Here is an 8,046-nt window from a genome sequence, read left to right as displayed (position 1 = left end):
AGATGTAGGAACCAAGAAGGCTGAAATAAGATAGCCCTTAAAATGATTTTTCCGGGATGGATGGTATTTAAGAAGATATAAAAGAGTGAAGTAGTGTTGAGAAACCATTCTTCATGGGTCCATCACATTTCTGCATTTCTTGCAAGTAGATGCACTGTCATTGTTCCAAACTATCTTTTCAAGGATGTTTGTATTTTTAATTTTTTATTAACATATAATGTATTATTTGTTACAGGGGTACAGGTCTGTGATTCATCAGTCTTACACAATTCACAGTGCTCACCATAGTACATACCCTCCCCAATGTCCATCACCCAGCCACCCCATCCCTCCCACCTTCCACCACTCCAGCAAGCCTCAGTTTGTTTCCTGAGATTAAGAGTCTCTAGCTAACCACCTTGGAAGATAGAGAGAATGTCTTTCTCCAGGGCAAAGGAGCAGGCATTCTTATTGCCCATAAAGATTAAAATATTCAGGTTCTTTAAGGTCAGGGTTCCTGTCCTGTAATGCAACCCACCAAGCTCATGCCCTGGCTACTGCTATTTGCGGAGTCGTGAAACTATGGCAGTTAACTTGCTAGCTTGCAAGCAGGGTAAAATATCATACCCTTTGCAATTTCTAACAGGCATATTTGAGGCAGAGACCCCAGACTGAATAGAGGCCCAGAAACAAGAATACACAGGGGGAAACACAGAGAAAGATATGACTATTTCTAGGTAGTTCTACACGGCAACTGGAGTAGGTCCTTATAACTGAACTAAGAATGAATAAGCCAGATTCTGCCAAGTGAGTTAATTATAGCCCCGGCTTTAAATTCACTACATTGTAAAAAACAATAATAATAAATAAAAAAAGCATTGTGAGAGAAATTTGTTTCTTCTAGGTGATATTTGAGGTAGTGCAATAATACATTTAGTTATGATCTGTAGCAGGAAAGAATCAATCCACTTCCCTAACAATGACCAACACAGCAAGACGGGACTGATCAAAGTTCTGTCTCACGTGACTTTGATGTTCAAAATAATGGAGAAAAAAGCACTGCAATATTGGCATAGTTTCTTTTCAGTGATTTAAATTTAGACTTTATCAATTATGTTTCCCTTTCCATATAGTCACAGGAAGTTCAGAGCCAAATTGAACTTGGCTTTACTCACATGGGTGTGAATGGTTCTATTCTAATTCTCCCGAGCTTTGACCTTCACATTATATTTCCTCTGGTCTTGACTTTCTATTCATGCATATGTTTAATCTTATTTTATATATGCATGTATATCCTCAAGTCTTCTCTGGAACAAGGTAGACTATTAGTCAATAATAATTCATTGATTATTGAAGTAATTAAGCAAGCTTTGCTGAATCTATTAACTGCTTGCCCAAAACTTCTCCTCCTTTCCTCCTTATCCTTCCAAAGGCAGAAGTGGAAATTTTAGTCAGATGTACATTGAACAGGCAATGAGACTACACTCTTCAACTTCTAGATGCTACATAATAATTGTCTGCTCATTCAGCAGACAAAATCTAGAAGCTGGGAGAGGGAGAAAGAAGTCAGCATGAGGGGCGCCTGAGTGGCTCTGTTAGCTAAGCATCTCCTTGGCTCAGGTCATGATGCCAGGGTGCTGGAATCAAGCCCCGCATCAGGCTCCCCGCTCTTTGGGAGCCTGCTTCTCCCTCTCCCACTCCCTCTCCCTCTCCCTTTCCCCCTCCCCCTCCCTTTCCCTCTCCCTCTCCCTCTGTGTGCCTGAGCTCCCTCTTTCAGATAAATAAATAAATCTTAAAAAAAAAAAAAAAAGTCAGCACAGGCGCCTGGGTGGCTCAGATGGTTAAGCGTCTGCCTTTGGCTCAGGTCATGATCCCGGGGTCCTGGGATCGAGTCCCACATCAGGCTCCCTGCTCCTTGGGAGCCTGCTTCTCCCTCTGCCTCTCTCTCTCTCTCTCTCTCTCTCTCTCTCTCTCATGAATAAATAAATAAAAAAAAATCTTAAAAAAAAAGTCAGCATGAGACAACATAGGTTCCTCCCCAAAAGTCCTAAATTTTCACATGATCATGAAGAGAGAGGGTGTGATCCAGATGGTGTCTAGATACCATAATAATTGGCTCTACATAAAAGTGTACAAAGAATGTGCTTGTAGATTACTTGACATATCCGGGCTGATGGCCTCATATCAGTAACATGTCCTGCTAAATTGTACTTTTCACCTTCAAGTCTGTTTACAAGCATTATTTATGGACACAAAATACCACATGGTTTAATTAAATTGAAATAATTCGGGGCAGGGAATGGTGCCTAGACAATTGGAAGATGCTTTCCAAATGTTCTTCCAATGGAAGTATGTGGAATCCGTAAAATAACAATAATTATTTCAGCACCATAAATCAAGCTAAAATATTTGTTTCCAGAAATGTCCAGGAGAATGAACACCTTCCAGACCTAAGTCATCTCAACATAATACAGCTGTCTGGAACAACCCTGGAACGGCTCTGTTTTTCTTTTTTTTAATGCGAAAGCACCTTTTGAGGCAAGGATGATAGGTAGGATTTACAGCATCATATTTAAGAAACCAGGGAAAGGATAAATAAGGCAAAGACAACCATAATGTTTTGAGGACATGATTTTTAATTTCACTTATAAGACTCTCCTCTAAAAGGCGATAAAGTATGTAAATGTAAGGGACACAGGGTTGAAGGGTGCAGAAAATAATAGAGGATAGGAAAGAACAGTGTTTTTTTTAAGATTTTACTTATTTGAGAGAGAGGGGAGTGGGCAGAGGGAGAGGGACAAGCAGGCTCCACACTGAGCTCGGGGCTCCAGGCGGGGCTTGACCGGAGGGGCTCAGTGCCAGGACCCTGAGATCAGGACCTGAGCCGAAGTCAAGACGCCTAGCTGACTGAGCCACCAGGCGCCCTGGAAAGAACAGTATTTTTAACCAAGTCACAGGACATAAAACATAAGAAAAGAGGATCTATTTAAGTCTTTCTCCATAATCTATAATCTAGATTACACCTCCCTAGAGCAGTGCTACATTGCAGACGTTAAGAGCCAGACTTCAGGATTGGACAGATTACCTGGGTCGGTCAAGCATCCTCACATCCTCTCTGTGTTCTTGAGAAGTTACTTAAACCTCAGTTTCTTCATCAGCAAAGCAGACAGAAGAAGGTTGCTGTGAAAAACAAGTGATATAATTCCTGGGAGGCAATAGAACAGTGCCTGGCACACAGAAATCTCCATAAATAGATTTGTTTTTATTATTGCTTTTGGACTGAAAGATAGAATTTATGGCAACTATGCAATGCCAGATGAACTATTTCTGATTTAATGGCTGTATATTTAAGACAGAAGTCTACTCTTTGCCACAGTGCCTAAGTTAATCTGATTATAATATGTTTGCAGAGACACCTAGTGTTTTCAGACCACTAGAGTTGTATTTAGTGCTAAAAATGTCACATGTCTTATTTCCCAACAAATATTGGAAGGCTTGATTTGACACCTAGTCTCTATTATACCAACCTCATTCATTTAAACAGATGATTAGATCTTCCAAGTAGAGCCTTCCTGAAGATTCCCAAATGCAAATACACATTCTGAAAGCTTCTCGAATGTTAAACGCAGTTCTTAATTTTGATATTTATCACACGTCTCAGTGGCATTTCAATACAATCTATCTTGATGTATCAGAAATAAAATACAATATTAAATGCAGATCAAGAAAATCCAAAAACTAAGTCTTTTTTTTATATAACCTGAGTGACCAAATTAACTACAGTATTAATGCTACCTAATATTCCATTGTGAAGTAGTTAATGTTTAAAGAGATAATTTCATTAAGACTAATCACTGCAATAGGGTTAACTTACATACAACAAATTTCAGTCATATGTTAAGAGACACATATAAAACAGATAGAGTGCAATTTGTGTTATAAAAAGCTATGTTGCTTACAGAATAACATTTGATCTAAAAAAAAAGCTGTAAAAGAATTGCAAATTAGGGGCAAGAGTCACTATTACTTTTTCTTAAAGATTTTATTTATCTGAGAGAGTGAGAGAGGGCACGGGAGCACAGAGGTAGAGGGAGAAGCAGACTCCCTGTTGAGCAGAGAGCCCGACACGGGCCTGGATGCCGGGGCTTGATCCCAGGACCCTGAGATCATGACCTGAGCTGAAGTGAAGGCAGATGCCTAACCCATTGAGTCACTCAGGCGCCCTTAGAGTCCTATTACTTGAAAAACAATCCAAAATTTTAAAAAGCTGTTCTGGGGACGCCTGGGTGGCTCAGTCGGCTAAACGTCCACCTTTGGCTCAGGTCATGATCCCAGAGTCCTGGGATCGAGTCCTGCATTGGGCTCTATGCTCAGCGGGGAGCCTGCTTTGTCTGCCTGCTCTGCCTTCCCCTTCCCTGTTTGTGCGCTCTCGCTCTCTCTCTCTCTCTCTCTCTCTGACAAATAAATAAAATCTTTAAAAAAATAAAAACAGAAAGCAGTTCTGGATTTCAATATATCAATGAGGATATGTGGTTTTACTCAGAAAATTTATATTTATAAATAATGTAACAGGACTGAGCAATTGCACAAACTGAGAAAATGTGTGATTACCTATTAATTAAGAACGAAGTAGCATTCTGTGGCTTGTCTAACACTTTTGTCTTATCCTCCTCTGTATGGCTCCCTGCCTTTTGGCTGGCCTCCGCAGCTTGAATAGGTTATGCTCTAACATCAGGGATCCACAAAGGATCTGTGGCTGTTCTGTCCAGGGCCAGACAGCAGAGAGGATACCCAGAGACAACACGTAGGAAAGTGGGTGTGGCTGTGTCCCAGTACAACTTTGTAAAAACAAGTGGCAGGACAGATCTGTTGACAACCCCCTTCATCTTCTTTCTGCAAAGAAAACTCTCTTCTTACCCCCTGACTTAAGTTAAAGAAGAAAAAGGGAATCTATGCACTTGTTGACCACCTGACCCAAATGTTCTCTCAAATATCTGAAGTTCAAGACGAAGAATTGGGATAGAAATGTGATCGCCCACCTCAACTGCAAAAGTTGCCTTAACCTAACAATAAGTCTTGCTGCTCAAAGAAAGGTGTCTTTTCATTGAATGTGTAGATCACACAAAGCTATACTTAAAAGCTATTTTAAATAAACAAACAAACAAACAAATGCTATTTCTGAGCCATTTCCTCAAAGAGAATATTTCTTGAGGCACCTGGGTGGCTCAAAAGGTTAAACGTCTGCCTTCGGCTCAGGTCATGATCTCAGGGTCCTGGAATTGAACCCCATGTCGGGCTCCCTGCTCAGGGGGAAACCTGCTTCTCCCTCTCCCTCTGCCCCTCCCCCCTCTTGGGCTGAAGCTCTCTCTCTCAAATTAATCAATTCTTAAAAAAAAAAAGAAAAAATATTTCTTGAAAACTTAAAAATTTTTCACTTTCTAACACAAATGACTCTTTTCCAAAATGTGAGAACAGTCAGAAATGACTAACCTTGCCCTCAATATATTACACTCTTCAGCTGGGAGAAGACAAAATTCAAATAGTGAATGTTGTGGGACATAAAAAGAAAAGACCATGTGTAACTGTTTTCTCTCAAGTGAAACCCAGTGTGGTTCTAACTAAATTCTAGAGAGGAACTAAAGTAGTCTAAGAAAAGTAATAGAAGTAGCCGTAATCCTTTATTTTTACACACTCATTCATTTATTATACACACACACACACACACACACACACACACACAACATACTATGTGACAAGGAATACAGTAATGTGAAAACAGACAAAAAGTTTGCAGAGCTTATATTCTAGTGGAGAGAGACACAGAATAGGCAAAGGAAAAATGTAAAATACATAATGTATTAGATGACAAGGAGTATTATAAAGAAAAATAAAGAGAGGAAGGAAAGTAGGAAACAGAGGGCCTGGGAATTATAATTTCATATAAAGCAGCCAGCCAGGGAAATCCTCATCAAGAATGTAATATTCGAGTATGGACCTGGTGGCAGTGAGGGAGTGAGCCAGCTATGGGGGAAGAGTGGACCAGGCAGAGGGCAAGGACGGCAAGTGCAAATGCCCTGAGGTGAGAGGGTGCCTGGAGAAACAGCTGTGTTGGAGAAACAGAAAGGAAGCTGGGATGTCACATATATAATGACGTTTTAATAGATCATTCCACCTGCTGTGTTGAGAGTAGACTGAAGGAGAGTCAAGGATAGAAGTGGGCAAACCAGTTAGAAAAATACTACAGTAACTAGGTGAGATGTACGATGGCTCGGACCAAGATGGTAACAATAGAGACGTTCCTATTTATTCCCCTGAATGTATCCGTCCTAGAGGAGACCTGGAAACAAACAGGAAGATAGATAGCTTAAAACACAAAGCTTGCTGCAATTCAGTAGCCTTCCCTTTGTGAGGGATCCAAGAGAGGCTTTGGGGGTGTTCAAGAGAACGGGGTCTGAGAGTCACATGCAACATCTCATAGGATTTTCTCTGGAGTATCAGAAATTCTAGGTTGATAACAATAAACCTGGCCATAAAAGGAAAAACTGGAGAGGAAAAAGAAACTATTGGTTTCTGGAGGAAAGTGAAGACTCCAACATCTATAGTTCAACCCACCTGTGCTCATGATTACTTTACTTCGTCACCACCTGCTCTGGTTAGTTACAGGGCTGATGAGCTTTGTATGGATTTCCTATGCAGCAGAGACAAATTATAGGAAGGTTGATTTGGGAAGCTGGCGGTGGGAGAGGGATGGGAATTTCTCCTTTCTGTGATTCTTCAGTAGAGCACATGGAAAAATGGCCATATAGTGTCTCGCTCAGAGTAGGTACTCAAATATTTGGTAAGCGATTACTTGGTGTTCTCATATACCCCTGGACTTGGACTTTCATGGGCAGATCATCTACATTCACTGGAACCTGGGTGTTTCTGGAATTCTATTATTCAACTGCAGCAATGAAGAGAAATCTTCTCTTTCTCAGACGAAATACTCATTCTCCAGTTAGCAAGTGGTGGTTGCTGTCAGGCTTTCCGTAGAAAGAAGCAGAGCTGAGTTTAGGTAACCTGATGTACTTCCCTGTTTTTGTAGATGAGGAACCTGTGATGCAGAAACGGAAAAGGTGGGAGAGGAGGACTGAGCCCAGGGGCAAATATCATGTGCCATGCAAGGCTTAGTGTTAGAGAAGCAGAGAGTGGTTTCAGTCAGGTGGGTGATGCGGCCAGATTCTAGAACCATCACATTAGTGGTGGAGGATGGACCCTCTACTCCAGCCATATGTACTAGCAGTTTCCTGGAGTCGGCGTCCCCATATCCCTACCCTCTGTAAATGCCCTTCCTCAGTTAGGAATGACTCTCCTTCCTTGCCCACCAGACTTGTCTTCCTTTGAGTCTCAGCACAGCATGGCCTCCTCATTGATGCCCCCGAGGCAGTCAGTCGATTCTTTTGTGCTCTCTGGGACAGGGCACAAAGATTGTTGCTGTTTTAAAGACAATTCTTTAAATACTCAGCCATCAGAAAGGATGAATACCTACAATTTACATCCACGTGGAGGGAACCAGAGGGTGTTATGCTGAGAAAATCAGTCAGTCAGGAGAAAGACAATTATCATATGGTTTCACTCATATGTGGAATATAAGAAAGTGCAGGGGATCATAGAGGAAGGGAGGGACAACTGAATTGGGGTCATCAGAGAGGAAGAAAAACCATGAGAAACTCTTAACTCTAGGAAACAAACTGAGCAGTTGCTGGAGGGAAGTGGGTGGGGGTTGGGGTAACTGGGTGAGGGGCATTAAGGAGGGCATGTGATGTGATGAGCACTGGGTGTTGTATGCAACTGGTGAATTATTGAATGCTACATTATTGAACACTACGTCTGAAACACTACTCTATGTTGGCTAATTGAATTTAAATTAAAAAAATGGAAAAAAAAAAAGCACAGACTGGGTCTTACCTATATTTTGAATTGAAAATGCCTGGCACGGAGCCTTACACACTAGGTACTCAAAAAGTGCTTGTCACTACACATGGGCAACGTTATAACGAGGTAAAAGTTTGCCTTTCCACCTCCCTT

General features: G+C 41.3%; 1 long non-coding RNA gene across 3 annotated transcripts; it reads right to left on the bottom strand.

The window, feature by feature from the left end:
* Positions 1-2,674: 2,674 nt before the first annotated feature.
* Positions 2,675-7,161, bottom strand: LOC141372677 (uncharacterized). 3 transcript variants are annotated; one of them, XR_012378086.1, is made up of 4 exons: positions 6,592-7,161; positions 3,507-3,661; positions 3,065-3,159; positions 2,675-2,886 (listed from the first exon to the last, which is right to left on the bottom strand). It is a non-coding gene; the product is annotated as an uncharacterized lncRNA (long non-coding RNA). The 3 variants fall into 3 exon arrangements; XR_012378087.1 differs by having other exon boundaries at positions 2,675-2,903; positions 3,507-3,657; XR_012378085.1 differs by having other exon boundaries at positions 3,507-3,657.
* Positions 7,162-8,046: the final 885 nt, after the last annotated feature.

Source organism: Callorhinus ursinus, unplaced genomic scaffold, assembly GCF_003265705.2.
Source record: "Callorhinus ursinus isolate GAN/ISIS: 27379988/994484 unplaced genomic scaffold, GSC_fseal_2.0 scaffold4, whole genome shotgun sequence".
Classification (NCBI taxonomy): Eukaryota; Metazoa; Chordata; class Mammalia; order Carnivora; family Otariidae; genus Callorhinus; species Callorhinus ursinus.
This window is presented reverse-complemented; position numbering and strand designations above follow the sequence as displayed.